The sequence below is a fragment of the Dipodomys merriami genome, unplaced genomic scaffold (assembly GCF_024711535.1).
Source record: "Dipodomys merriami isolate MVZ:Mamm:240054 unplaced genomic scaffold, mDipMer1.0.p SCAF_13, whole genome shotgun sequence".
NCBI classification, from domain to species: domain Eukaryota; kingdom Metazoa; phylum Chordata; class Mammalia; order Rodentia; family Heteromyidae; genus Dipodomys; species Dipodomys merriami.
The window spans coordinates 21,935,642-21,961,984 of NW_027202604.1; the positions used below are offsets into that span (position 1 = coordinate 21,935,642).

A 26,343-nucleotide genomic window follows, 5' to 3' on the forward strand; every position below is an offset into this window, starting at 1 on the left:
CCGCGGGACTCGCGCACCCCGCGCTCGCCGCGCTCCCCGGGGGGCGGCTGCAGCTGCGGCGGTGGCCGGCGCGTGACGGGGGTCAGGCGGGCGGACGCGGGGCTGCAGCCCGGGCCGCCCCCCCCCCCCCGCGCCGCCGCCGCCCCCGCCCGGCCCACGCCTAGAGGCCGCCCCGGAGGCCGCCGCGGCCGCCAGGTGAGCTCGCCCGGGCGGACGCCGCGGGGGCTGCGGGAGCGCGCGGGGCCGCCGCGGGCGGGGTTCCCCCCCACCCCCCCCCGCAGCCGCCTCGAGAAGGTGACCCCATCCCGGCAGCGGGGAAGGCCGGGTGCTCGCTCCTCTGGGGAGGGTGGAGGTGGTGGTGGGGAGCCCGCGGAGCCCCGGGGACGAGGGGCCGGGGGCGCTGAGGGGACGCGGCGCGAAGTTGGCGCCCGCGCGCGCCGGGGTGGGTCTCGAACGCGGGCCCTGGCGGCGGGCGCGGCCGGCAATGACAAAAAAAAAAAAAAAAAAAAAAGAGCCCCCGCGTTCCAGGTGGCGCGGTTCCGGCCCGGCGTCCGCCCGCTTCCTCCCCGGGCTCCGGCGTGTGCCTGGGCTTGGGTGACAAGAGAAACTTCGCGACCTCCGGCCCGAGTTGACCGAGCCACCCGCCGGCGTGGCGCCCGCCGGCCCCCGCGCAGCCGGAGTCCCGCCGGCGGGGATCGTCTAGGGGTGGGGGTGGGGGGGTTGAAGGTGCCCGAGTGCGGGTCGGCGTCTCGAGAGGAAGTTGCGAGCGGAGGGAGAGGTGGCGGCCGTGCCCCGCGACGGACCCCGTGCCTGCCTCCGGCCCGGGGTGCAGCCGCACTTGCCAAGAGCACACGGCGGGGTTCCAGCGGCATCTCTTCCCAGAAGTCACCTTCATTCAACTTGGATGAGTTTCTAGGCCTTGGCACCCATGTAAGGTGGAGGGGGGGTCCAAGCCCGAGGCTGGGGCCTCCCGTGGGGGTACGGTCAGCCCTAGAAGCTAATCGGAGATTCGAACCCCAGGTTTGCTCTTGGAGCCTGGTCGTTAGGTTTTTTTCCAGTTTTCACCCTCCCCCAGCCCCCTCCCCCCCACCCCCACGCATCCCCAGCCCAGGACCTATCCGGGATAAATCAGTGGTGTGGCTTCTCAGCTTGGCGCTTTCAGTTTCCTTTCTCATGTTGGGCCCATCCTCCCAATTCATTCAAAGAGGAAGAGTTAGTTGTAAATGGAAAACACACACACACACAAACAACACGTAAGACTAGTATGGAAGAGCATGTTTACTCTCTAGGTAGAAATCCTGTGTAAATTTTAATTTCTTATTGAGAGGCTTTTTATGGTACTCCATAGAAGTAGACTTGGTGGCCCAGAGATAAAAATTACCTTATGTGAAAATGCGGCCTTCATTTGTCCAAACTGAACGTGTGAGGCACCCTGGCTTTGAAACAAGTGGCACTGTGGAAGAGAGATTTCTTGTTTAAAGGGTAATTGGCACCCAGCACCAGTGGCTCAGGTCTGTAATCCTAGCTCAGAAGGCTGAGATCAGAGGATGGTAGTTTAAATGCAGCCCGGGCAGGGAAGTCCCTGTGACATTTATCTCCAATTAATCGCCAAAAATCTGGAAGTGGAGCTGTGGCCAAAGTAGTAGAGTGGTAGTCTTGAGCACAAAAGTTTAGGTACACTTCAAGCCCCATGAACCCCCCCCCCATTGTCATTTAGAGGTAAGATGCTCTTTTTAAGTTAGTTGTTACTTGATCTTACCATCTTACTCATTTCAAACAGTAGTGACTTAAAAAAAAAAACCGTTAATTTTTTTTTTTTTTAGGATGGTGTCAATTGCTCCTTGTAACCATTAATTTCCTTCCCAGAGACAGTCTGTCAGTATTCATAGACAGAGACTGGCCGAATATTAAAGTTCATTTAACTCACAATTCTGTTAAACAGGGCTAGGAAATTTCTAAGACCACCATGAACTGAAAAGACCTTAAAATTTGAGGTGTCCCTGACAGTAAATATTCAAGGAAGTTCTTGACTCAAGTGGTAAGAAGCACATAATTTGAACTTTTAGGAACTCTTCACAGTCTGTTCTGTCAGCCAGATGATTTAAGATTACATTGACCCATGACTTGAATATTTAAAAAATTTACTGTGTTTGTTCTTTCATATTTGTGAATGTTGAAATAGGGTGGACTTGAGCTCTATACCATACTAATGTTTCTTTTTAGTCAGGGACACAGAATTGGAAGTAGCAAAGTAAACAAAGCTGGTTTAGTTAATGAACTTGTATTAGTTTAGATTTAGTGATTCACTGGTTTCTTTGACAGTATGGGAGATTAGTTAAGGAAGTTAGTGTGTTTATTTGCCTTCCCTTTTGAGACAGGATCTCACCAAGACTTTTTGCCTTTTGGAAATATGAAGGCTGATGAGAGGACTGGCTGGACTGTACTCTTGGCTTGTAAACCAGGTAGGCATTTCTGAAATATGCTTTTAGGCTCATCATCCTCTGTGGCTATACAAATGGGTTTCAAGAGATTTCTAAATCTCTTGTAGTTGGGACCCAAACTTGTTTATGTGTGGTTTTCTGGAACTCTGGTATGTTGTTATAAAAGAAGTCTAGGATTTTTAAAAAATAGACTTAAAAAATAAAAAATAGAAATCCTTTTATTAAATAAAATGAAATATAAGTATCATTTCTATAGCACAAAAATATAAGAATCTTTTTTTTCACAAGAAAATAAGTATAAAGAACTAGATCTTTATGTTCAGTACTTTTTAAAGTTGTCTTCACTTGCTCATGTTAGGGTGGTAAAAGCACTTCCATTTTATTCCCACAGCAAAACATTGCCTGTCTGGTCCTATACAAATAAAGGACAAGCTAGCCTGACATGCTATAAGCAGTATGACCGTCCTAATTATATCTAAAAATTTAGACCAGAGAGTGAATAAGCAGTGACTTGAACTTGACACCAGCCCTTAAAGTAAATGGCTCATTCGGCTCCACACTTTGTGACAAATTTGAAATTTGACCAGGGACTTATCATTTTATGGAAGTATATTTGTGCCTTGGCAGGAGCTGATAGGAAGAAATACAGTGTCTGAGTCAAAACAGAATTTACCTTGAGGTATCGTTCACTAAATGAGAGACCCCAGACTTCACATGCCTAGTATGTATGAGGCCTTAATTCAGTCTCCATCACAACAATAAAGGAAGACAGGGCAGGAATGGAGGAAGGAAAAGAGAGAATGGCAGCGAGAGTTATAGGTGCTACCTTCCATCCATAAAGTGCCTGGTAGTATTTGTGAGGACACTTCCCCAAAAAGAGAGAGTGATGAAGCATTTTTAGGGGACCAAGCTCAAATCTTTGCCTATTCAATTCCTAAAACAGGAAAACAGGGCATTATGAATCAAGGAAGTGTGAGATATGTGACTAAAATACCTATAATACTTTGGTCTTAAAAACAAGCTTATTCTTAATGTTTCTCTGTTTCTCTTTTCCATTGCATTTTTGGGTGCTGCTTTGGGGCTAGCGAATGGTTGTGAATCGTGGGTTTTAGGCTTGACGTGGGTTTAACTTGCCTTGCCTAAATTCTTGGATTTTGTTCATTTTGGGCTAGTATTCTCTGAGTTTGAAGAAGAAAAACATTGAATGGGACAAGAAATGGAAAAAACTTTTGTTCAGAGATCATAGGATGTTTTTAAGTGTTCTGAAGGTAGTATCTATTTTGAAGATACCTTTTCAAAGACAATACTTTTAAACATTCCACGCAGTCATTGTGAAACTGTCCTATTTTCAATCCAGGAAGTCTTTTCCTATCTTCTGGTTACCATGGGCCAGTACCCTAACATCTATTGAACCTACTAGACATGTGTATTGTTTTTAGTAATGGGATCACATTCTCTCTGAAGCTAGCAACCTATATCAAAATTTTGAATCTGTGAGACCAGCTTTTACACAGGGTTAGAGCTGTGATCCATTCAAAACATGATTTTTTGGCCTAAAAGAGATGTTAGTTCATTCTTTACTTAGAAAAATATTAAGATGCATAGAATTGTGGCATCCCTATGCAGCACACACATACTATTTGTCACATCAAGGATTCTGGGCTTCTGTAGGCAACTTGATATAGTGCTCTCTGTCTCTAATGAGATGAAACTCTGTGGGTTAGTCATAGTGTGAGGTTTTCTGTTCATAGCACATGCATTATAGTATGTCACCAGTTAATTTTACTTATTGCTCAAAATGTTCTCACCTTGCTGAGTTTTCCATGGTGCTTGATTGAGTACTGCCTGTGTGGTGGTGCTGAAGGGAACCAGCCACCGCCTGGGGCTGTGTTATGCTTAATGTTTGTGTGTCTGCCTTTGCCTGAAGAGGAAACAAAGATAGTGACCCTTCAGGTTGCTAACTAGAAACTCTTACTTTAGGGAAATCTGTATCCTCACCTCCCCATCCTCTTTCTATGTGGTATGTTTGGCTAAAAGAAGATTCTTCTTGTGTCCTAAGTCCTAGAATTTAACTGCAGGATTGGTGCCCACAGATCCCATAGATCCCATAGATATGTATGTCTGTGTCATTTCACCTGGCCATCCTGAAGCTCTGAGGTCAGCCTTAGCCTTTTCAGTCTCTCTTGACACGTCGTTGATGACCTTGTAACTGTATTAGCTGATTGGGTTATTTTCTGCTGCCTTTCCTGTCTTTTAACATTCTCTACCAATTCGTTAGTATTGCAGTTACATGTTCTTGTTTTAGAGTTTAACTTCTCAAAACAACGTGTTGCCCAAAAGCACAGCCATTTGGCTGTTACTGGGTATTTTAGGATTGCCCCTCACCTGAGTAATCAATATTTTAGATGATGATTAAAACATATTTAAAATTATTTACTATTTTATTTAGCTTCTAGAAAGATAAACTATGTTATTACACTGCATTTAAGTTTTTTCTAAATTTGGTTCATAGTTTTTGGGTGATAGTTTGAGTAATATGACTCTTCAGTTCCACATCTAGGAAATAAATACATTTGGTCAAGTTTGCATATGCATATGCACCCTAATATGTCTCTTTTTTTATATATAAGAGAACACTAAAGTTATCTGAATACCAATTAGCAAAGGAGTAATTAAATCAGTAAGGGCCTAGCCATAGAGTGAAATACTGTTCAGTTTTAAAAAGTGATTCAGGTCATTGTTTGTCATGGGCTATTTAGAGAAAAAAGGATCATAAGACAATAAATATAACAGGCATTTTTCTAAGGTAGATAAAGACTCTAAATGGATACTTAAATTATCCACTGTGTGTTGTCACCTGCTGACTTTGTTATGTTAACCTAACTCCCTGGTTTACCATGACTGTTAAAACTCTTATTACATCTTGGGATAATAATTAGTTAAAAGTGTAAAAGACGGGTCTTAGGATGGTTAAGTAACTTTCTCTAGAGCTTTTATCTAGTTAAGGGCAGATCCTAAAAGCTAAGGATGGTTTGTTTATTCCTGTATCACTACTTCTATAACTAGTCATTACAGAACTCACCTGGGAGAGGGAGGTGAGCTGTGGCAGAAAATAGATCTTTAAAAAAAATTCAAAACAAAAATTCATCCAGAGTCTGAGATATGAGGATTATACGTACCAGCCCGGGCAGGAAGTTCTCTAAGACTCTTTCCTCTAATTAACCACCAAAAAGCCAGAAGTGGCTCAAGTGGTAGAGCGCTAATCTTGAGCACAAAAGCTCAGGGACAGCACCCAGATCCTGAATTTAAATCCCAGGACTGGCACAAGAAAAAAGAAATTCAATGCCTTAAGATTTTGTGTAAAATTTCTTTCTACTCAATGATAAATATGTCCCTTTATCTCACCATAAAATTAATAGGTTAATTACTTGCCAATCAAATTCCATTTCACATCTTTTAAGAAAATGGATTGTTCTAGAATCAAAATAGTAGGTAACTCAGGTAGAGCTCTTTGGCTGTAAGCAGTAGATACAAATCTGACTAAATATAAAGAGAGGTCACTGGATAGATGTGGTGCAGCTCCCAATTGGCTAATACTGAAAAGCCCTCAGAAGAGAGCTGATCTAGAGCCACTTCAATGATTCAGGTAGTAGTACTTGATAGGCATTTTCTCAAATTAAGCTCTAGCAGGATTAAACTCTAGCAGTTTTCAGTATTACTCCTCTGAATTTTTGTTCAGGCTCAGACTGCGTCTTGCCAGTGCCTTGGTTATTGTCTCACCACGCACTACCCACTGGGGATTTGGGAATTCCCTATCAATAGGAATGGATGAAGGGTGGGTAAAACTAACAGATGTTCCCTGTCCAACACATTTGTAGGCTACTGTGAGTAGCTTGCTTTGTGCATTGTCTGTCACATTTAATATCTGCAACATCCTAGTGATCCTTGATTCACCCTTCCAACCTCATATTCCTCCATGTAGTCTTTCTCTCCCCCCCACATAACGTGGGTTTGAACTTTGGAGTCTCATGCTCATTCAGCTTTGCTTGCATATGGCTAGCAATTTATCACTTGAGCCACACCTGCAGCTGGCATTCTGATGGTTATTTTGGAATATTATAGACTCACTTGCCTGGACTGGCTTTGAACCATGATCTTCTGTACCTCAACCTCCAGAGTAGCTAGGATTATAGGCATGCATATCTAGCAACCTCTCTAAGGGTTTTTAAAACCAAGTTTGAGAAGCATTCTTTGTTTATACATCAATTACTTCTATATTATTTTTCAGCACTTAACATTAACACCTTTATTTTCACATGTTAACCTGCTGTAAAAACATGTATTTCTTGATTTTACATATCTGATTTTTTGGGGGGGGTTTCTAGTTGTGGGGCCTGAACTCTGGGCCTGAGTGCCACTTCCAGCTTTTTTTTCTTTTTTATCTAATTTTTATTATTACTCATTTTCTGCTGTGCTAGGGATCAAAATTGGAGTGTTGCATGTGCCATCTGCCTTTTCTTGATTTTTTTTTTTGGGGGGGGTGGGTTGGTCATGGGGCTTGAACTCTAGGCTTGGACGCTGTCCTTGCACTCTTTAGCTCAAGGCTAGCACTCTACCACTTGAGCCACAGTGCCACTTGCAGTTTTCTGGTGGTTAGTTGAAGAGTCTCAGGGACTTTCCTGCCCAGGTTGGCTTTGAACCGCAATCCTCACATCTCAGCCTCCTGAGTAGCTAGGATTACAGGCATGAGCCACGGGTGCCTAGTCTTTTCTTGATTTTTAAAAGCCTATTGGCTCTAACCTTTGTCTGATATCATCTTTGTTAACATTTTCCCTCAATGCATAGTGATGCTGTTAGGATCCAGTGAGATAAATACAGTTCCTGGCCACTGCACTGAATTTCCCCAATGGCTCAGCAGTTGTTTTCCTGTCCTGGTATCTAGGGGTCTAGTTGATTTCATTGTAACCTTAATAATATTTTAAACATTATAGACTTTATATATTGACAGTCTGAAGAAACAAATGACATTCATTTAATTTTTGTAAGTGTATATTTAACTATTTTATAAATGATATATGTGATTTTATTTCATGTGTGTTTTTTGTTCTCTTTTATACTCTAGTCCAGTAAAGGGAGGAAAGAAGAGATTTTTCTGTTTTTCAACTGAGGATATGGCTTGGAAAAGGCAAGCAAGTTCTCCTGTGACAAGAGACCTATTGGCCATAGAATTCAAGTGTTTTGTCTGTCTGTAGCTTGTTGAGGCTGTTGGTTTACCAACTGCAGAAGCCTGTTTTCTGGATTCGTAAGGTTCTGAGCTTAGCCTCCTTTGAACTATGTTCCAGACTGTAGGACACATTGTGGGGACAAAATGTGCGTGCACGCACGTGTGTGTGTGTGTGTGTGTGTGTGTGTGTGTGTGTGTGTGTGCGCGCGCGCACATGTGTGTATATGTGTTCATTCAAGTGGCTGTAAAAAAAGAACATTGAAATAGGTAGTTTGTAAACAACAGAAATTTAGACGTTCTGGTTGCTAGGAAGTCTGAGATCAAGGCAGCAGTAGATTTGGTGTCTTTCATAGATGGCACTTTCTGACTTCATCCTAATGTGGTAGAAGGGACAAACTCCCTTTGGCTTCTTTTATAAGAGTACTCATCCATTGATGGGAATTGACTCCTCTGGACATGATCACCTCCCAGAACATTCTACCTCTTAATAGCAGCCTCTTAAGAGGTTAGTATTGTAACTAATGAATTGGGGGTGGGGGGACATAAGCATTCAGATCATGGCAGTGAGTACTGATATTATCTAGTACACCTTGGTAATTGACAGATGCTTTTGTTTATTCCAATATCCAGCATCCTTTATTTCTGCAGAGATAACCAGTCAAGGAGCTGATTTACCCCATCTCTTGCCATGATTATTAGCTGGTTTTTGAAGTACCTCTTGGAGCCCTTCAGTCTGGTCTTTTTTCACTTACTCATGGGGTAATTACCACCCTGTGGTACAGTCACTTGTCCTCTCAGCCCTTGGACTCTTAAATAGTCCTCACTGTTTTCTCCTGTTCAGGTCTACTACTCAAAGAGGTTTTAAGAGGAGCACTTGACATTTTTGTTTAATTAAGGTCTCCAGACAGTGTTTTGTTAATAGTTGGTTGTACATTAGGGCTCTTTCCCTCATTACTTTTAAAGTTTCATTGTAATATGAACTATGAACTTGTCTGTTATGGTACTATATATGGTGGTGATTCTTCTTGGTCAAGTCTTTCTTTTTGTTTTTTCTCAAACATAGGTATCTCAAAATTTTTGAAACCTTCTTCTAACGTTTAATATTAGTTCTTCCTAATTTTTTTCAGGCACTGATTATTCTAAAGCCTATATGCTAGTTGCAAAGCAGTATTCCCCATTTCAGTTTGTCTCATGAATTTTGCAGATGTTTTGAACCTTTAGAATCTGCAAACTTAATCCTGAAAAGAAGGCTTGTTAAGTTCTACTGTGGAAAGTATATGGTTTCTTTATACTTCATCCACTGGTGGTTTTTTTGTTTTTGTTTTTGTTTTTTGGCTGGCCGTGGGGCCTGAACTCTGGGTCTGGGCGCTGTCCCTCAGCTCTTCAGCTCAAGGCCAGCACTCTACCACTTGAGCCACAGTGCCACTTCCAGCTAGTTGTGTTTATGTGGTGCTGAGGAATCTAACCCAGGGCCTCCTGCATGCAAGGCAATCACTCTATCACTGAGCCACCTTCCCAGCCCCTTCACTGGTGTTTTTAAGGGTTAGCACACATAATCCACCATTTTAGTGTTCTGGCTCAGCCCCTTTTAGCTAAGAGGAGATATTTTAGGCTTCAGTATCTGTGCCCTCTACTCCCCCACCCCATTGATTATTATTGTTCTGATAGTTATAACTATAAATCATTTGCTGATCAAAGCTAGAAAAGTATCTATTTACCATTACATTAGACAGTTTAAAGGAATCACTTGTTTAAATTTACTAGCTTCTAGAAGCTAGTAAAGATATTTATGGCTTCCAAGATTCCCTGCTAATGTATTTTAGCACTATAGACAGTCTATAATACATGTTCAACTATTATAGATTATGAGAAGGCTAGATCCTAGGAAAGATATTCCACTCTATAAATGGCACTAACAACTGAACAGTCAGTTGTCATTGTAAAGAACAGTCTTGATCTGGAAGTAGGCAGGTTCTTTGTATATTTGTTTCTTTAGCCAGAAATGATTAGCTTTCTTTCTATAGATTGTGGTGTTGAGTATTTATCAGCTGTAGACTAGAATGTTTATTGGCTCACATTTATAGTAGAGGAAACATCAGCCTGTTTTATCTGTAGTATCTTGGCTATATAACTGCGTATCCTTACAAAGAGAACCAGTTGGATGCTTCTTGCACATTTGTTTCAATAGTACACCAGAATATCAAAGTAATGGACTTTAACCTTGATGATCTAAATTACCTCAGTTAAGGCTGTGATGTACCCTAAGCAGCATTTACTTTTTACATCAAATATCATGTTGTTGTTTTTCACATTTTAAATGATTTTAAATGATTAAGCCAGTAGAGAATATGTATATGATATTCTTAGCAGAGGATCACAATAGCCCAATCACTAAGTGCATAGAGCCATATATAATGAAGTATATCAAAATGAACTCCAAGAATTGGAAACCAGAGGTTCTTATTATGTCTTATATGCAGTTATTTCTATTTTTTTGTGTGTTTTAATTTTCTGTACCCTTTGTCTTGTATATAAGCTTACATGATCCATGGAAGGGAAAGGGAATCACAGAAACAGCAGGACAAAGGATGAACTAATGCCTAATGCGACAGTGATACTCACTACATACTATGTTGGAAATGAACTTAACAACTTGGGAAATAGCAAGTGGGAGAAAATGAAGGAGGGAGGAGGGAGTAACAGTGTTTAAAAAGAAATGTACCCATTACCTTACTTATGTAACTGTAATCCTCTTGTTCATCACCTTTACAATAAAAAAGTAAAGAGGTAAAACAGTTATTTATTGAAACATAAAAGCTTAAAAAAAGATAGTTTAGACTTTGAATTTCAAGAATTGCATAAATTTGGTTCTTCTGATAAAACTGAAATTTCTTTTTTTTTTTTTTTTTTTTGCCAGTCCTGGGGCTTGAACTCAGAGCCTGGGCACTGTCCCTGAGCTGCTTTTTGCTCAAGGCTAGCACTCTACTACCTGAGCCACAGTGCCACTTCTGGCTTTTTCTATTTATGTGGTCCTGAAGAATCGAACCCAGGGCCTCATGCATGCAAAGCAAGCACTCTACCACTGAGCCACATTCCCAGCCCTAAAACTGAAATTTCTGAATGCTGACAGTTTTTGTTTAATATTTTTCCTGATTCCAAAAATCATATGTACTTATAGAATACACAGAAAATTTCACAGATACACAGAAGATTAAAGTTACTTATATTCTACTAACCAGAGAAAATACCACTCTTAACATTTGATATACATCTACCCAGCTGCTTGTAGAGTTCCCAATAAATGATCATTTGGAAGGAATGTAAGTGTAAGAAATGCTAAGATTGGTACATGGTGGAGATAGCCTGATAGTCCTACTGCCTCTGAAATGCCTGCTAGGCCCAGATGGGAGATAGGAGCTGTCTAGCTCTTTGGCCAGCCAGCCAGATAATGAGTAGCAGGGTATTCTTTTCTGTAGACTGCAGTCTATATCTGCCTGTGTCTTTTTCTGTTAGCTCTGCATGCCTACTAGTTGGCAAAAAAAGAGATTTGGATTTGTTGTTGGAGATACTGGTTGAGATAAATGTCATCATTTCTTACCAAATCCCTGGAAGAATTCTTTTTCTTTTTTTTTTGGGGGGGGGGGTCTGGTTGTGGGGCCTGAACTCTGGCACCACTTCCGGCTTTTTTCTTTTCTGCTTATGTGGTGCTGAAGAATCGAACCCAGGGCCTCAGGCATGCAAGGCAAGCACTCTACCACTGAGCCCCCTTCCCAGCCCCCCGGAAGAATTCTTTAATTCAGCTCTTACTCAAAAGATGCCCAGTATTCAGAAATAAAATAGACCCTAGGTTACTTGTGCCAAGCTATATCAAGATAGAGTATTTAGGTACTCCTAGGTGATTTAGTTAACTTTAAATTCAGTTGTTTTGAAGAGAAGAATCTAGAGAATGAACTCAAGAGTATATTATGGTGTAAGCATATATGCTTTCTTGTGAAAAAGAAAAGTACTAATATTACCAGAACTGTTAAGAGACAAGGCTGACAACAGAAAAATTTTCTCATCCTTCTCTTTTGCCTTATTTTAGAAGAACAAATTGTCTTGGCATCCAAAAGAAAATCTAGAAAGGATGGTGGTTAGTAATATAAGATGGGTGGCTCTGTTTCTCTCTTTTTTACTGATAGCGAGGGATCATTGGGTATGAGAAACTACAAAGTGAAGTGGCATACTGGGTAACTTCCTTAGGCCATGATACAACTTGTTGGTATGTAGTGAGAAAATATAATGGTGACTTTAATTCCTTGTACTTGCTCTTATTGAGAGGAAACATTGAAGGAGTAGGAAGAAGCGTAAATGTTTTGTTCTGACATGTGGTAGACTCCTACTAGAGAATTTGAGTATCAGTCCTGTATTTTGCTAGCTCTTGGGAGTGCCTTAGTTATCTTACACTGACCAATTTAAAAGATGCCATTGCTGCTTGAGAAATGTAAGTACTAACAAGCAGTATTTGACAAGAAGGAATTTTATGAACAATAAAAACATGGCAAAGAGGGAGACTACTGATTTTTCTATTACGTAGTTAGGATTCTTTCTAAAAAAAAATCTTTAGATTCATAAATAAATTTGAATTCAACATATCCATTTATGTGTACAATGCATCTTGACCAGTATCACTCCTTCCTTCATTCTTCCTCCTCCCATCTAGCCATTCTCACCCATCTCTTCAAGTTTGTAGTTAGAATTTTTAAGATTGGCAAGAAACAATCTAACTCAGATTGTTCAACAGGCATTAATGAAGGTATTATTGTTGGAGGGTGGTCAGAGTATAGTTGACAGGAGGTTTCTGTCACAAATAAATTAATAGAAGTTGGAAGCTATTGTCACTGCTAAGAGCAGTGAGAGAGAAGTGCTGTTACTGTGCCTCAGTGAGAGTTGGGGGCTGTCAGATGGGAGTTGTAGTACCGGAGGGATTTAGCCTTTTCCAGAAAGTGAAACCCAGTCCACAGAAAGAACAAAGCAGGTAAGACTCTGTTGCTGGATCTTCTCTCTCTCTTTGATCTTCCTCAGCTGTCTCTTACTGGCCATCTCAACCTAAAAACCTGCCAGCAAGTAACCTAGTGATGCTTACAATAGTGGAAAACTGGTCTATGTATGGAAAGGGAATCAAAACAAAATTACAACGATCCCCTAGAAACATACTGTAATCTTACTTTTTTTAAAATTTTGTCATCATCTCTTGAAATGCCAATATAAACCTTAAAGCATTGATCATGACTCGATTCCCTCTTTAAATACAACCAGAACAAATAGTTACCCTACTCAAAGCAATTAGATTTTCAAAAAGAGAATGCTATGTGTTCTTAGAATTGAAAAACAAAGACTCTTAATGACACAGTGGAAAAAATGTTGTTTGTTGTATCCTTGTTGATGTTAAGGTGGCTAAGGTGCAAAGGAAAATGGGGCATTGGTTCTTGCAAGGTCAAAGTGGGATGAGCTTGCAGAAAAACTTAGTTGATCTAAAATTGTAAGAAGAGTTTTTTAGTTTATTGAGAGAGTCTGTATTAATGTATAACTTTAATGAATATTGTGCTTGGAGAGATGAGAAGATAAATAGGTGTTTACTGTATTCTTTATAAAATTATAACCAAATAGTGACAAGGGGCCTACGCCTAACTATATTGGTGACAGGTACTTTAATGAAAGCATTAGCTGAGATATTGGAGTGGTTATTAAGAAGGAAGAGGTATTTTTTCTGTCTTTTCCAGAGATGCTTTTAGATAGCTTATAAATAATGACCAGCAATCTATAGTTGTGAGATTGGAGGTGTGGTTTAAGTCATAGAGTGCTAGCCAATAAGCAAAAGCAAGCATCAGGTACTGAGTTTGAGTCCTGGTCTTGGACCTAAAACAACAACAACAACAAAAAATTTGTAGTTGCGGTGGTTCAGTGGTAGAGTGCTTGCCTTGCATGCATGAGGCCCTGGGTTCAATTCCTCAGCACCACAAGCAGGAAAAGCTGGAAGTGGCGCTGTGGCTCAAGTGGTAGAGTGCTGGCCTTGAGCTGAAGAGCTGAGGGACAGCACCCAGGCCCAAAGTTCAGCCCCACAACCGACAATAACTAACTAAATAAATATATAAAATAAATAAATCTATAGTTGCTATGCCCTTGAAGTACAGGTGATAAACAAAAAACCCAAATGACCAGGTTCTGGTGGATCACCCTTGTAATCCTAGCTATTCAGGAGGCTAAGACATGGGATCATGGTTTGAAGCTAGCCAGGTCAAGAAAGTACTTGGGATTCCTGTTTCCAGTAAATTAAAAAATAAAATAAAATAAAATCTGTAAGTGGAGCTGTGGCTTAAGTGGTAGAGCTAGCGATGAGCACAAAAGCACTGATCATGTCTGAGATCAAGCCCCAGGACACATACAACCACCAAATATCCCTGACTCCATGAAGTTTAAGTCAGAATGAACCTTGCACTACTGTTTCATCAAGATCAGCCAGTCTTTTGATGCCTTCCCATTGCTTTGAGGGTGAACATCATCTAAAACCTTTAACGTGGATATGTGCTATCTAGTCCTGCTTGCATCTTCAACATCATGAGATGCTTTGGTCTTTTAATTCTTTGGACTTGCCATGCTTCCTGAGTTTTTTCTCCTGCAATTACTTTGTCTAGAATGTTTGCTGCCATCCTCAGTGACTCAACCTCTTTTCTGCTTCCTGATTCCACTTTAAAAGACTTCCTTGATCTTCCAGAGAAAATCAGTAATCTTACTACTTGCTCTAAAACTCATGTGTATTCAGGCACACTGTCTCATTTGAAGCACCTTTTCAATTTATTTATAAAGATTTAATGTCTGTCTTCCCTACTAACATCAAGAGAGCAGAGTGCATGTCTGTCTGTTCTAGCATGCCTATTCAGTGCCCAGCAGAGAATTGTGAAAGGAAGGAAAAAGACTTGTTTCAAGCCTTGATCCTGACTTCTCAATCTTCATTATTTTTACTTCTTGTAGTCTTGACCTATTCTGTAGAATGGGATGATGATGATAATGGATCTTATTTAATGCTTATTGTGTGCCAGGCATTCTGTTTTACTTGATTTTCTTATCAATCACTTAAGCCTCAGAGAAGTGAAACTTGCTGGAGATCATACAGCTAACAAGCAAAAAACAGAATGTACACAGCTCCCGTTTAATTCATAAACAGATGGCTTTAGTCATGCCTTTTTTTGTGATTGTCCTAGGAGTCAAACTTAAGGGAGAGTTCTTTAATATAGAGTAGCATAGAAACCCCTGCTGAGAATATTGTTTGCTGGTAAGGGAACAGTTTTAGAACATGAGATGAAGTCCACCTACATGGAGAGATAGGTGACCTCCTAAGTTCATTTCTGAGGAAGTTAGCTATGTCTAGAAAAAGCCTGTGGTGCAAATTCGCTGAGTCAAGGGAACTTTTGAGTTTGGAGAGCTAGATGCTGTAAATTGGGGCTAGAGAGTGAAGAGCCTTGCTGGCTGGGCAGAGGAGTTGCTGGATTTGCTAAATGCTGTAAGGAAACCCTGACAAGTGTTATCTTGAAAACATTTTAGAAGGAGGCACTCCCAGTTTGGAGTACATTTTGGGACTAAAAGTATCCAAAGCCTTCCTCATAGTTTTGAATCTCCCACAGAGGATACATTTCTTTCATCTCACTTTAGCATCTATATCAATGTTTGCAAGGGAATCAGCATTTGATGGATTTTTATGTTCAGTTGTTTAATTCTCTCTGCTCCTGTTTTTCTGTGAGTAGTTTGCCTTGCCCCCATGGCTGGCAACCTTGTATAATAAATTGTTTAATCTCTCTAGCTTCTCATCTGGAAATTAGGAATAATTAAAATATCTACCTTGCCAGTTTGTAAAGAATACCTATACAGTGCTTCCTGCAATATTAGCTGCTGAAGTTGTTCATATTACTTATCCATTCTAACTCATGTCTCTTGGATATGTATTTTTTATTAAAGGCAAGTTTTTTGGGACGTAGGAACTGACATTTTTTAAGGGTAATGATTTTAAATATATAAAAATAGTAAAATTAGCAATGAAAAACTGCAAGGGCAGTGGTACTGTTTACTAGCTGTGCAATGTATGATATATGCATATGCCAATACTTACAGAACCTGTTTTGTTTGCTAGGACTTTTCCATGCATTCTTCCTGAGAAAGAGGTTTGATTCAATCTGCTTTAGATAAGGGAATCACAATCTTTTCTATAATGTTATCAGATAGCTAATAGAACTGGATACTAACCCAAACCATGTATACTTTCAGCATTGAATAAGCTTGACTTAATCTTTCAACAGCTTCAGCAGCTCTTCTTGGAAGTAAAAATGAGAATTAAGTTTTTACTTGGGAAAAATGGAATTATTTCCTAATTATTGTGTTAATTGGAAGCAATAGGTATAGGTTGCTGCCTGATACACAGTAGAGGCTCAGTAACTTTTTATTGAATACATATCTTTATCTGAGTGAGAAAAAGATAGAGAACACCAGTATTAAATGCTGACCCTAGTCTATTTTCTATTTTTTAAAAAAAAGTCTTAGTTCTCTGAAGACTGTATAAGCATAGCCTATTTAACACAGAGTAGTGTTTGGAATCTGAGTGAAAAATTGCCTAGTTTATATTAAAAGGGAATAACTCCAATCTGTGATTTACTTTAACTCCAGAAAACTATTCAGTTCCTACCACGTGTCTAAGAAGCTCCAAGATCTGCTCTTGTTGTGGCTAATTATTTGTCAAAAAAGTAAAACTAGTAATATTAAAATATGCAGAACTACATAGATGTATGTATTTGAAAGCCAGATTTGTTTAATCCGGCTTGTTCAATATTGTCTTCCTTTAGGTCAGATAATTAAGTATTGACATGAAGGAAATACCATTTAATGTTACAAGGAGAAGGAAAGATATCAGCACTGGTGGCTCATGTCTGTAATCCAAGCTATTCAGGAGTCTGAGGATCACAGTTCAAATCCAACCTAGCCGGGAAAGTCTTTGAAGTTTTTTTTTTTTTTTAAGGGATTTTAATTTTTTTGTTGTTACTAGGTGAGGTACAGAGTAGTTACAGTTCCATAAATCAGGTAATGAGTACATTTCTTTTGGGACAATGTCACTCTTTCCCTTGAGATTCATATCTCCAATTGAGTACCAAAAAGCTGGAAGTAGAGCTGTGGCACAAGTGGTAGAATGCTTGCCTTGAGCACAAAGCTAGTCAATGCCCAGGCCCTTAGTTCAAGCCTCAGGACCAGCACAGAAGAGGAGGAGAAGAGGACCTGACAGTCCAAGAATATGGATAAATTTAAGAGACACTATAATAAATGAAACCACCAGCCAGGCTCAGAAAAACAAAATATTATATGTAGAGACTAGAAAAGTTGAACAAGTAGAAACTGAGTGGAGTGGTGGTTAAAAGGAAAGATGGGAGAACTGAGGAAATGCTGGACTGAATTGAATAAGTTCTGAAAATCCATTAAGTTTAGCATAGTGACTATAATGAATAATGTATACTTGAAAGTTGGTAAGAGAATAGGTCTTAAATGTTTATATCATACATAAAAATATAAGCATGCAAAATGGTTGATGTTCGCTCAGTTTTAATACTTTCAATCTATATACATGTCAAAATATCATGTCTACACAATATACAATTTATTTGTCGCTATTGCTTAATAAACCTGGATGAAAATAAAATTTTAATGTGTTGGTAATAGTTCAGTAACTGAAAAAATACACCTTAGTTTTTTAAAGAAGTTAGTAAGGGAGACTTGTGGTAAATATAGGAACTTTATAGCTTCTGCAATTTTTAGTCCAGTGCTGGTGGCTCACATATGTAACCCTAGCGACTTGGGAGGCAGTGATCAGGTAAAAATGTTCACAAGACCCAATCTCAACAGAAGAGGCCTAGCATGGTAGTATGTCCAGATGGGAATATAAAATAGAAGTGTGACAGTCCAGGCCCATCTGGTCATAAAGTGAGACCTTTTCTCAAAATACCAGAGCAAAAAGGGCTTAGAGGTCTGGCTTAAGTAGTAGAGAATCTGCCTAGCAAGTGTACAGCACCAAGTTCAAAACTCACTGCTGGCTAAAATCACCATCATTATCATAACAGGGCATTTTTATTTGTTTATTTAAACTATTCTAAAATTAAGCTTATTTTTTAAAAATGTGGCAAGGACAGGAGTCTGTAGTTCAGTTTTCATCTTGCTGAGAGCCTGAAGTAAATAGCCTTTGATGTGCTGGGCTGATTATGGTGTAAAGTGGGACAGTTCTTCCTAGCTATTGTCTTACAAAGCCATGACAGTTTGTTTGCAGAATCAGAGAATATGGTATTTCTAAATGTCCTCTTGTGGAATTTCCTACTGGCATGACTTTTTTTTTCCCTCTTTGCTTCTGCCCAGTAGCAGTCCCTTGAGTGGCATTTGCTGTCCTAGTTAATCAGAGGATAGGAGAAATGAAAAACTCTCCTCTTGCCCCTCCCACGAAGTTTCAATGGGCACTGGAAATGTAGGTCAAATTGCATCATTGTAGAGAGAAACGAGCAGAAAGGTATTAGTGAAGAGCTGCCAACCTCTCTTTAAATTCCGAGTCATGATGGACCAGCCCACTTAGGTGTGAGGTTCAGGAACCAGGGGGTCATGTTGATGATATAACTCTAGAACGTTACATTTCAGTCAGTGATTAAAAATAATCTTTGTCTAAAACACTAGGGAAAGCAACTTACATTGGCTTTTGTTTAATTTACATCTACCAGCTTCTAGAATTATTTTTGTTGCTTATTTATTATTGATGTTTTTAGCAGCTTATATTAATTTAGTAGTCAGATGTTTGAATTAGAAAAACTTGCCATGTGTACATAAAAATCTATGTTTAGCAATCTCGTAAGTCTAATAATATATTTTGAGAATTATATATTATCAGATGTTCAGTGACATCTTGATTAGCATACAGAAACCACAAAATATGGATTTTTAAGTTATATTTCAAGTACATTGCTCTGTGGCTATGTCCTTATTTTTAATGGCAACTTTAAGATACAGTTGTTTTGTTTTTTTCTTTTTTGGGTCTGGTCGTGGGGCCTGAACTCTGGGCCTGGGCACTGTCCTTCAGCTCTTCAGCTCACGGCTAGCGCTCTACCACTTGAGCCACAGCGCCACTTCCAGCTTTTTTCTTTTTGCTTATGTGGTGCTGAGGAATCGAACCCAGGGCCTCTGGCTTTGCAAGGCCAGCACTCTTCCACTGAGCCACCTTCCCAGCCCCTAAGATACAATTTTAAACTTTATAAACTTTAACATATAAGAAGTAATAAAATGCATGTTTGAGTTTTTAGACACTGTGTTCTCTCCTCCTTTGTAAGACATTCAGTTATTGGCTGCCACAATTTCCTTGTTACTGAAATTGTCATAAGCAATAAATATTCTGATAGCAAAACTTACCTAATAATTACTCAGATATTACTCCCATCTTACCTCTATCAAAAAAAATCAGTTAATGTAATTATAAAATGGAAATCCAGATGGTAAAATGTTTAAATAGGTTCAATATTATTTAATCTTAAAAGTTGAATGAATTGTTTTGTAAAATAGGTTTATAATTCAGCATCCTTTTTTTTTTTTGGGTCCGGTTGTGGGGCCTGAACTCTGGGCCTGGGCGCTGTCCCTCAGCTCTTCAGCTCAAGGCTAGCGCTCTACCACTTGAGCTACAGCACCACTTCCGGCTTTTTGCTTATGTGGTGCTGAGGAATCGAACCCAGGGCCTCATGCATGCAAGGCAAGCACTCTACCACTGGGCCACCTTCCCAGCCCCTCAGCATCCTTTTATATACCTAGACTACGCAGAAAGGTCCTGGGTAGTCTTCATCCAGTTTCCTCTAACTATATCTTATTGTCTATAGTACCATCTCACACTAGGAGATTGGCCTTGTATAAAATGTATCTTCACTTTTGTCATTTGTCATGTGGGTACTTTCAAGTAACTATTACTACAATCCACCTGTAGAACTGTTCTACCTTTGAAAACATTTCCCCAGCATTCCCTGAACCGCAATACCCTTGCTCTTACTCTCAATATCTCTTACTTCCTAGCAGCCACTAAATTGGTCTCCAACTTTCACATGTTTTCATTTTGGAAATGTAACATAAAATCTTCTGAAATTGTTTTTTCCCACTGAGTTTTAAAAAGAATTTTATTAAAAATACCTGATAAGCTTCTATAGAACTATCCTTAAAAATATTTCTGAATAGCCAGGCGCTGGTGGCTCATGCCTGTAATCCTAGCTACTCAGGAGGCTGAGATCTGAGGATCCCGGTTCAAAGCCAGCCTGGGCAGGAGAGACCGTGAGACTTCTATCTCCAATAAACCACCAGAAAACCAGAAGTGGCGCTGTAGCTCAAGTGGTAGAGCGCTCGCCTTGAGCTGAAGAGCTGAGGGACAGCGCCCAAGCCCAGAGTTCAAGCCCCAGGACCGACCAAAAAAAAAAAAATTTCTGAAGATCTTTTAAAAATAAAAACAAAAGTTGTAAGCTGGAGTTTGGTTTGCTGATGGTTAGAACTGTGTATTTGTTTTTGTGTTTGAGCAGCCTCTGAAGCTAGATCTATGCCAGGGTAATAGCTGATTCAGCATTAACCTTCTTACATATTCTCTCTTTTTTAAAAATCATATTAGAATCCTGTTCTTTGCTAGGCAGGCATGATATTGTTGAGCCACACTTCCATCCCTATTTTGTATTGATTATTTTTAGGATTTAGTCTTGCTTACTTCTTATCTGGGCATGTGCCTGAGCCATGATCTACCTGTGATGACTTCCCATCCTTGCTGGGATTGCAGGTGTGTTCCTGTGCATCGAGCTTTCTTTCAGTATAGATGGAATCGTGCACTTTTCTGCCACCACTAGCCTTGCACCGTGATCTTCTCAATCTTAGCCTCATGTATCTTAAGATGACATGCCCAGCTATGGGTTAAGAAGGGACCTCCTGAACTTTTCTACCAGAGCTGGCCTTAAACCTCCTAAGTAGTTATGATTACCGATATGAACCACTTAGGTTTGACTTCCTTATTGAATACTCTTAATAGTGATATTCTAGAGTTAAATGGAAAATTGACCTGTGAAAGCCCCTCCCATTAATAAGTAGATATTACAATTGATCAGTAGGAATACAAAGTATGAGTGTATAATTCTAATTTTACCTAGTAAGGTCTGATTGCATTTGTATTTCATTTCATTTTGAAAGGACTTCAAAGGAGGGAAACTTTTTGAAATATAATATGTAAATAAGCAGTAATTGAAATATTTGCCTTAGATGGCTAATCTAAACATGGTATTACCATAAGAAATCTAGTCTCTGCTTCATGTTCATTACGATTTGAGTAGATAACTGGCAGCAGACAGCCTGAGAAGAAACATCTTTCTCTGATATTGGTCTATTGTTAAAGAATACAGAAAATATTGTAGAGGGGCTGGGAAGGTGGCCCAGTGGTAGAATGCTTGCCTTGCATGCATGAGGCCCTGGGTTTGATTCCTCAGCACCACATAAGCAGAAAAAAAAAAGCCGGAAGTGGCACTGTGGCTCAAGTGGTAGAGTGCTAGCCTTGAGCTGAAGAGTTGAGGGACAGTGCCCAGGCCCAGAGTTCAGGCCCCACGACCGGACCCCCCCCAAAAAAAAAAAAAAGAAAAGAAAAGAAAAGAAAAGAAAATATGCTAGGATCTGTAGAAAGGCTATAATTAATGAAGTCATGTGGCTAAACTGATGAGCTTGGCAGTAGATAATGAGTCTCCTCAGGTGCTGCTCTGCAGCTCTTGGCAGTGACAGAGGGTGTGAGCACTGGCCCCTGAGTTTGTCCATACCTCTGTTTCTGAAGGGTCACCATGGATTCTTATGAATGGGGAGACTTTGTAACTAGCAGCTGATTTTTAGTTGGTTCTCTTAACATTTACACAGATTTCTTCCCAGTTAGGAAACTATTCTTTATAATTAAAATTGTCATGTATTTACCAGCTTAACATTTTTTCTACAAATTCCCTGTCTTCGTTGTTGTTTTCAAGCATAATGATAATTTTGGACTAGGGAAAAGAAACAAGTATTTGTAGCCAGGCACTGGTGGCTCACGCCTGTAATCCTAGCTACTCAGGAGGCTGAGATCTGAGATTGTGGTTCAAAGCCAGCCTGGCAGGAAAGTCCTCGAGACTCTTAGCTCCAATAAACCACCAGAAAACCAGAAGTGGCACTGTGGCTCAAGTGGTAGAGCAGTAGACTTGATCTGAAGAGCTGAGGGACAGTGCCCAGGCCCAGAGTTAAAGCCCCACAACCAATTAAAACAAAAAAAACCACAAGTATTTGTTAACTATCAACTATATACTGATCACTGTCCTAAGTGTATAAGTACATTCACAGATGTAATTACAATATTGAGACTTTGCAGGCTAGACATGGTGACTCATACCTGTAATCCTAATCATAGCTACTTGGGAGGCAGAAATCAGGAGGATCACAGTTCTGGCAAAAATTTAGCAGATCCTATCTCAAAAGGACAACCTGGCATCGTGATTCATGTCTGTAATTTCAGCTATGCAAGAAGCAGAGGCAGAAGGATGAGGGTGGCCTAGGCAAAATTTAGGAGATACTATCTGAAAAATATGACTAAAAGAAAAAAGACCTGGGGGTGTGGCTCAAGTACTAAAGCCCTTGGTTTGCAAGCACTAGGCCCTTAATTCAAACCCTATACTTTCACAAAAAAAAAGAAAGGAAAAATTACATTAATGAAACTAAACACTAGATCTAAAAATAAACAGCATACAGACCAACTCTTTATGACAAACTAAGATTATTTGACAAGATTTACTTAAGAAGACCTGTTACCTCCTATGTATCATGTATATATGTGTATAACTATCACATTATTTGCGTGCATATTTAGAGAAAAATATTTTCCTATTAACTAGTTTGAATATTTATTAGGCAAATGTGGAATGATAATAGGCAGTTGTCAAAAATGCCCTTTCTCCTCTTGCTTTCTACATGAAATATGTTACTAAAACAAGAAAAATGAATTAACTGTACAAGTGAAAACTGATTAGTACTTTAACATGTATGGTAATGCATTGCATAATTATGAGTAGATCTTTCAAACTATAAATGCTACAGATAGGAGAAGAGACCCCTGACTTGTTGCCTATAAAATGCAGATATTACCTCTTACAGAACTGTGTAAAATACTATATTTAAAAGATGTAGAAACAGGGTCATACTGAAGCTACGAGCACAACCATGTTCATCACAGCATTATATACCATAGCTAAGATATAGAACCAACCCAGATGCCCCTCAGTAGATGAATGGATCAAGAAAATGTGGTATATATACACAATGAAATTCTATGCTTCCATCAGAAAGAATGACCTTGCCCCATTTTGAAGGAAATGGAAAGACTTGGAAAAAATTAGATTAAGCTGAAACAAGCCAGGCCCAACGAGATGTAAGTTGCATGATTTCCCTCATTTGTAATAACTAGAATATGTCTATAATATTCTTAGAAGATCAAAATAGCCCAATCACTAGGTGCATATGACCATATATAATGAAACGTATAAAAATGAGCTCCAAGAATTGGAAATGAGGTTTTTATTAGGTACTGTTTGCAGTTATTTCTAATTTTTTTTAGTTTTCTGTACCCTTTGTCTTGTATATAAGTTTATCTGATCCATAGAGGGGAAAGGGACTCACAGAAACAGCAGAACAAAGGATGAACTAAGGATGAACTCACAGGACACTAGTTTGGAAGTGAATTTTACAATTTGTAGAGGAGGGGTGTGGGAAGGGGAAAGCAGGAGAAAAGGAGGGAGGGGGATAACAGTGTTCAAAAGAAATGTACTCACTACCTTACTTATGTAACTATAATCCCCTGTTCATCATCTTTACAATTTTTTTAAAGATGTAGAATATCGCTTACTATATGGTATACTAACAATAAGCCACAGATCTCTGGTATGAGGATTGTGATAACAATAATAATACTGCATTAGGGTGTGCCTACTTCTATAGCTGCTCAAAACCCCAGTAGCTTAAAGTAATACATGGTTTCTTGTTCAAGTCAAAGCTCAATGTTGGTTGACAAGGAGTCTCTTGTTTCTCCCAGTTTTTCAGGAGTGAATTTTGTGGCTCTGCTCTCCCTTAGATGCCCAAGTCTTGTCCATTTTACCAACAGAGAGTATGGAAGATTCTGGGATCAAGTCCCAGAGATTTTGGGGGCCTAGCTTGGAATTGACACCTAGTACTTCTGTTCTGTTTAGTGGTAGGAATAGAAGATGGTGAAGAACAGAGGTAGGATCATTTTAAACTTTGTCTAGTATTTGATTGCTTTCCTTTCTACTTCCCTGTTTCTGCCTTTCTTGTTAAGAAGCATGATAAAAATTCCTTACTCCCCTCTATCTGAGGGGATGATGGATGCAAAGGGTTTAACATTAGTACTGGAGAGATAGGCACGCAATATATGTCAGCTACTGTACTATTATTGTTGGCATGTACTTTTGTAAGTTGACTTTATATTTTCTTTTTTCTTTTTCTTGTGTCAGTATTGAGGCTTGAACTCAGGCCTGAATATGTCCCTTAGCAATGTCATTCAAGGTTAGCGCTCTACCACTTGAACCACAGCCCTGGTTCTGGCTTTTTAGTGGTTAATTGGAGATAAGAGTTGCTTATACTTTCCTTTCTAGGCTGGCTTTAAGCCACAGTCTTCAAGTCTTAGCTTCCAGAGTAGCTAGGATTATAGGTGTGACCCATCAGTGCCTCTTATTTTCCCTCCCTTCCTTCCTTCCCTCCCTTCCTTCCTTCCCTACCTTCCTTCCCTCCTTCCCTCTCTCCTTCCTTCCTTCCTTCCTTCCTTCTTTCCTTCCTGCTTTCCCTCTTTCCCTCTTTCTTTTCTTTTTTCTTCTTCTTTTTTTTTTTCATGGTACTGGGAATTGAATTCAGGACCTCATGCTTGCAAGCCAGGCATTTTTCCACTTGAACTATACCACCAGCCTGACTTTGCAATCCTTTCACTTGACCAGGTTTTATAAGTGACAAATTGGAGAAATACTGAGAACTTTATTATATTTTTAGTTTTCTTTCAGGCTAATGGTGAAATAAGGTACTTTCACAAAAATTGATGGATAAAATGTCTTGTTGATCCTCCCTCAGCTGAAAGGAAGAGAGAATCTTTTAACCTCTGAATCCTGGGAGACAGTGTTATGTTAGATGAACTTGAGATGGAGGATCTGTGCATCCGAAATGACAGAGGAATAAGGGACAGCTGTTTGAATCCATTTTGAAAACTCAGACTGAATGTAGTATAGGTATGTAGATGCTGTCAGAAAGTAAAGCTCCCTTCCCAGCAAGTTAAACTCCATGTGAGGGGTTGCATGAAGTGTTGGGATAGCCTTAGGACAGACTGTAGGAACTGAAATTTATCTCTGAAATCTAGGATAGAGTTGGTGAAACTCTTCCTCATAATTGGTGTAGGCCAAAGCCAATCATTGGTGTGTTTTTAGCCACATAATGCTCATGGAAGTGACTCTAGAGCAGTCCTTATTAGTGGCGATTTCTGACTGACCTTTGAAGAGGGGAATATTCCGTTGCTTCATTGAAAAAATGTTGCTCAGTGACAGGAGGCAATCCATGGCACAGCATTAGCCATTGTCTCCTTGCAGGAGGGATGGCCCTATGGCCAGAGTTTTGGGCTTTCCAAGATATACTAGGCATTTAAAATTGTGCAACTCTAACTGATTTTTTAAATTGGCAACCAATTTCTCTAATTTTTTTTTTTTTGGTCCGGTCGTGGGGCCTGAACTCTGGGCTTGGGCGCTGTCCTGTCCCTCAGCTCTTCAGCTCACGACTAGCACTCTACCACTTGAGCCACAGCGCCACTTCCAGTTTTTTTTCTTTTTGCTTATGTGGTGCTGAGGAATCGAACCCAGGGCCTCAGGCATGCAAGGCAAGCACCTCTACCACTGAGCCACCTTCCCAGCCCACTATAATTTTTTTCATAATTATTAAAGACAAAACAGATTGTGTGTTTTCTGTTTGCCACTGGAAGTTAGGTAGCTCAGCCACTACTGGATGTGCTGCTGATCCAATGTCAAGCATTGTACATTACTAAGAGCATATACTCAACATATGAGTGCTGAATATATAAATCAGCATGGATCAGCCTGTCTTGCTTTCAGACTTCTTCATGTAGAATTTGGAGTCAGCCTTCAAGGTTTTAGATTTGTCCCCAGCTCTGACTCACAAGATAGGAAGGATCAAGTCAAAACTGAGTCATGCTCCCTGTAGGGACCACCTGTCATGCTCTCTTCCATGCCTCCAAAACACCTAGAGTGCCAGTTTCATACTAAAGCTTGGTTGTAGTCTACAAGTTAAGATTTAAGAATAATAACTTTATACTGTTATGTTGCATAACAAGAGTGGTTTGGTTTAGCATGCTTTTTCTTCCTCTTTTGCTTAATTTTTAATTAATTGTATTGTTAATTATATAACAAGAGGTGATGTACATGGAATTGTTACTCTTAGAAAAACCATTTTTTTGTAAAAGTCAATATAATACTGCCTGTGTATGGGTTTTTCTCTATTTAAAGTGAGTCAGGGAATGTTTCTAAATCCCTTCCCATTTCCACAATATAT

General features: G+C 39.8%; 1 protein-coding gene across 4 annotated transcripts in view; it reads left to right on the forward strand.

The window, feature by feature from the left end:
• The first annotated feature begins 177 nt into the window (after positions 1–177).
• Positions 178–26,343, forward strand: part of Atxn7 (ataxin 7) — a 148,828-nt gene continuing 122,662 nt past the window's right edge. For 3 of the 4 annotated variants that reach the window (XM_070018875.1, XM_070018880.1, XM_070018881.1), the window contains exons 1-2: positions 720–930; positions 2,379–2,462. The gene's annotated coding sequence lies outside the window, so the exon portion shown is untranslated. Of the gene's footprint in view, positions 196–719; positions 931–2,378; positions 2,463–26,343 lie in introns of those variants that run through there. The other variant, XM_070018876.1, reaches the window with a different exon arrangement.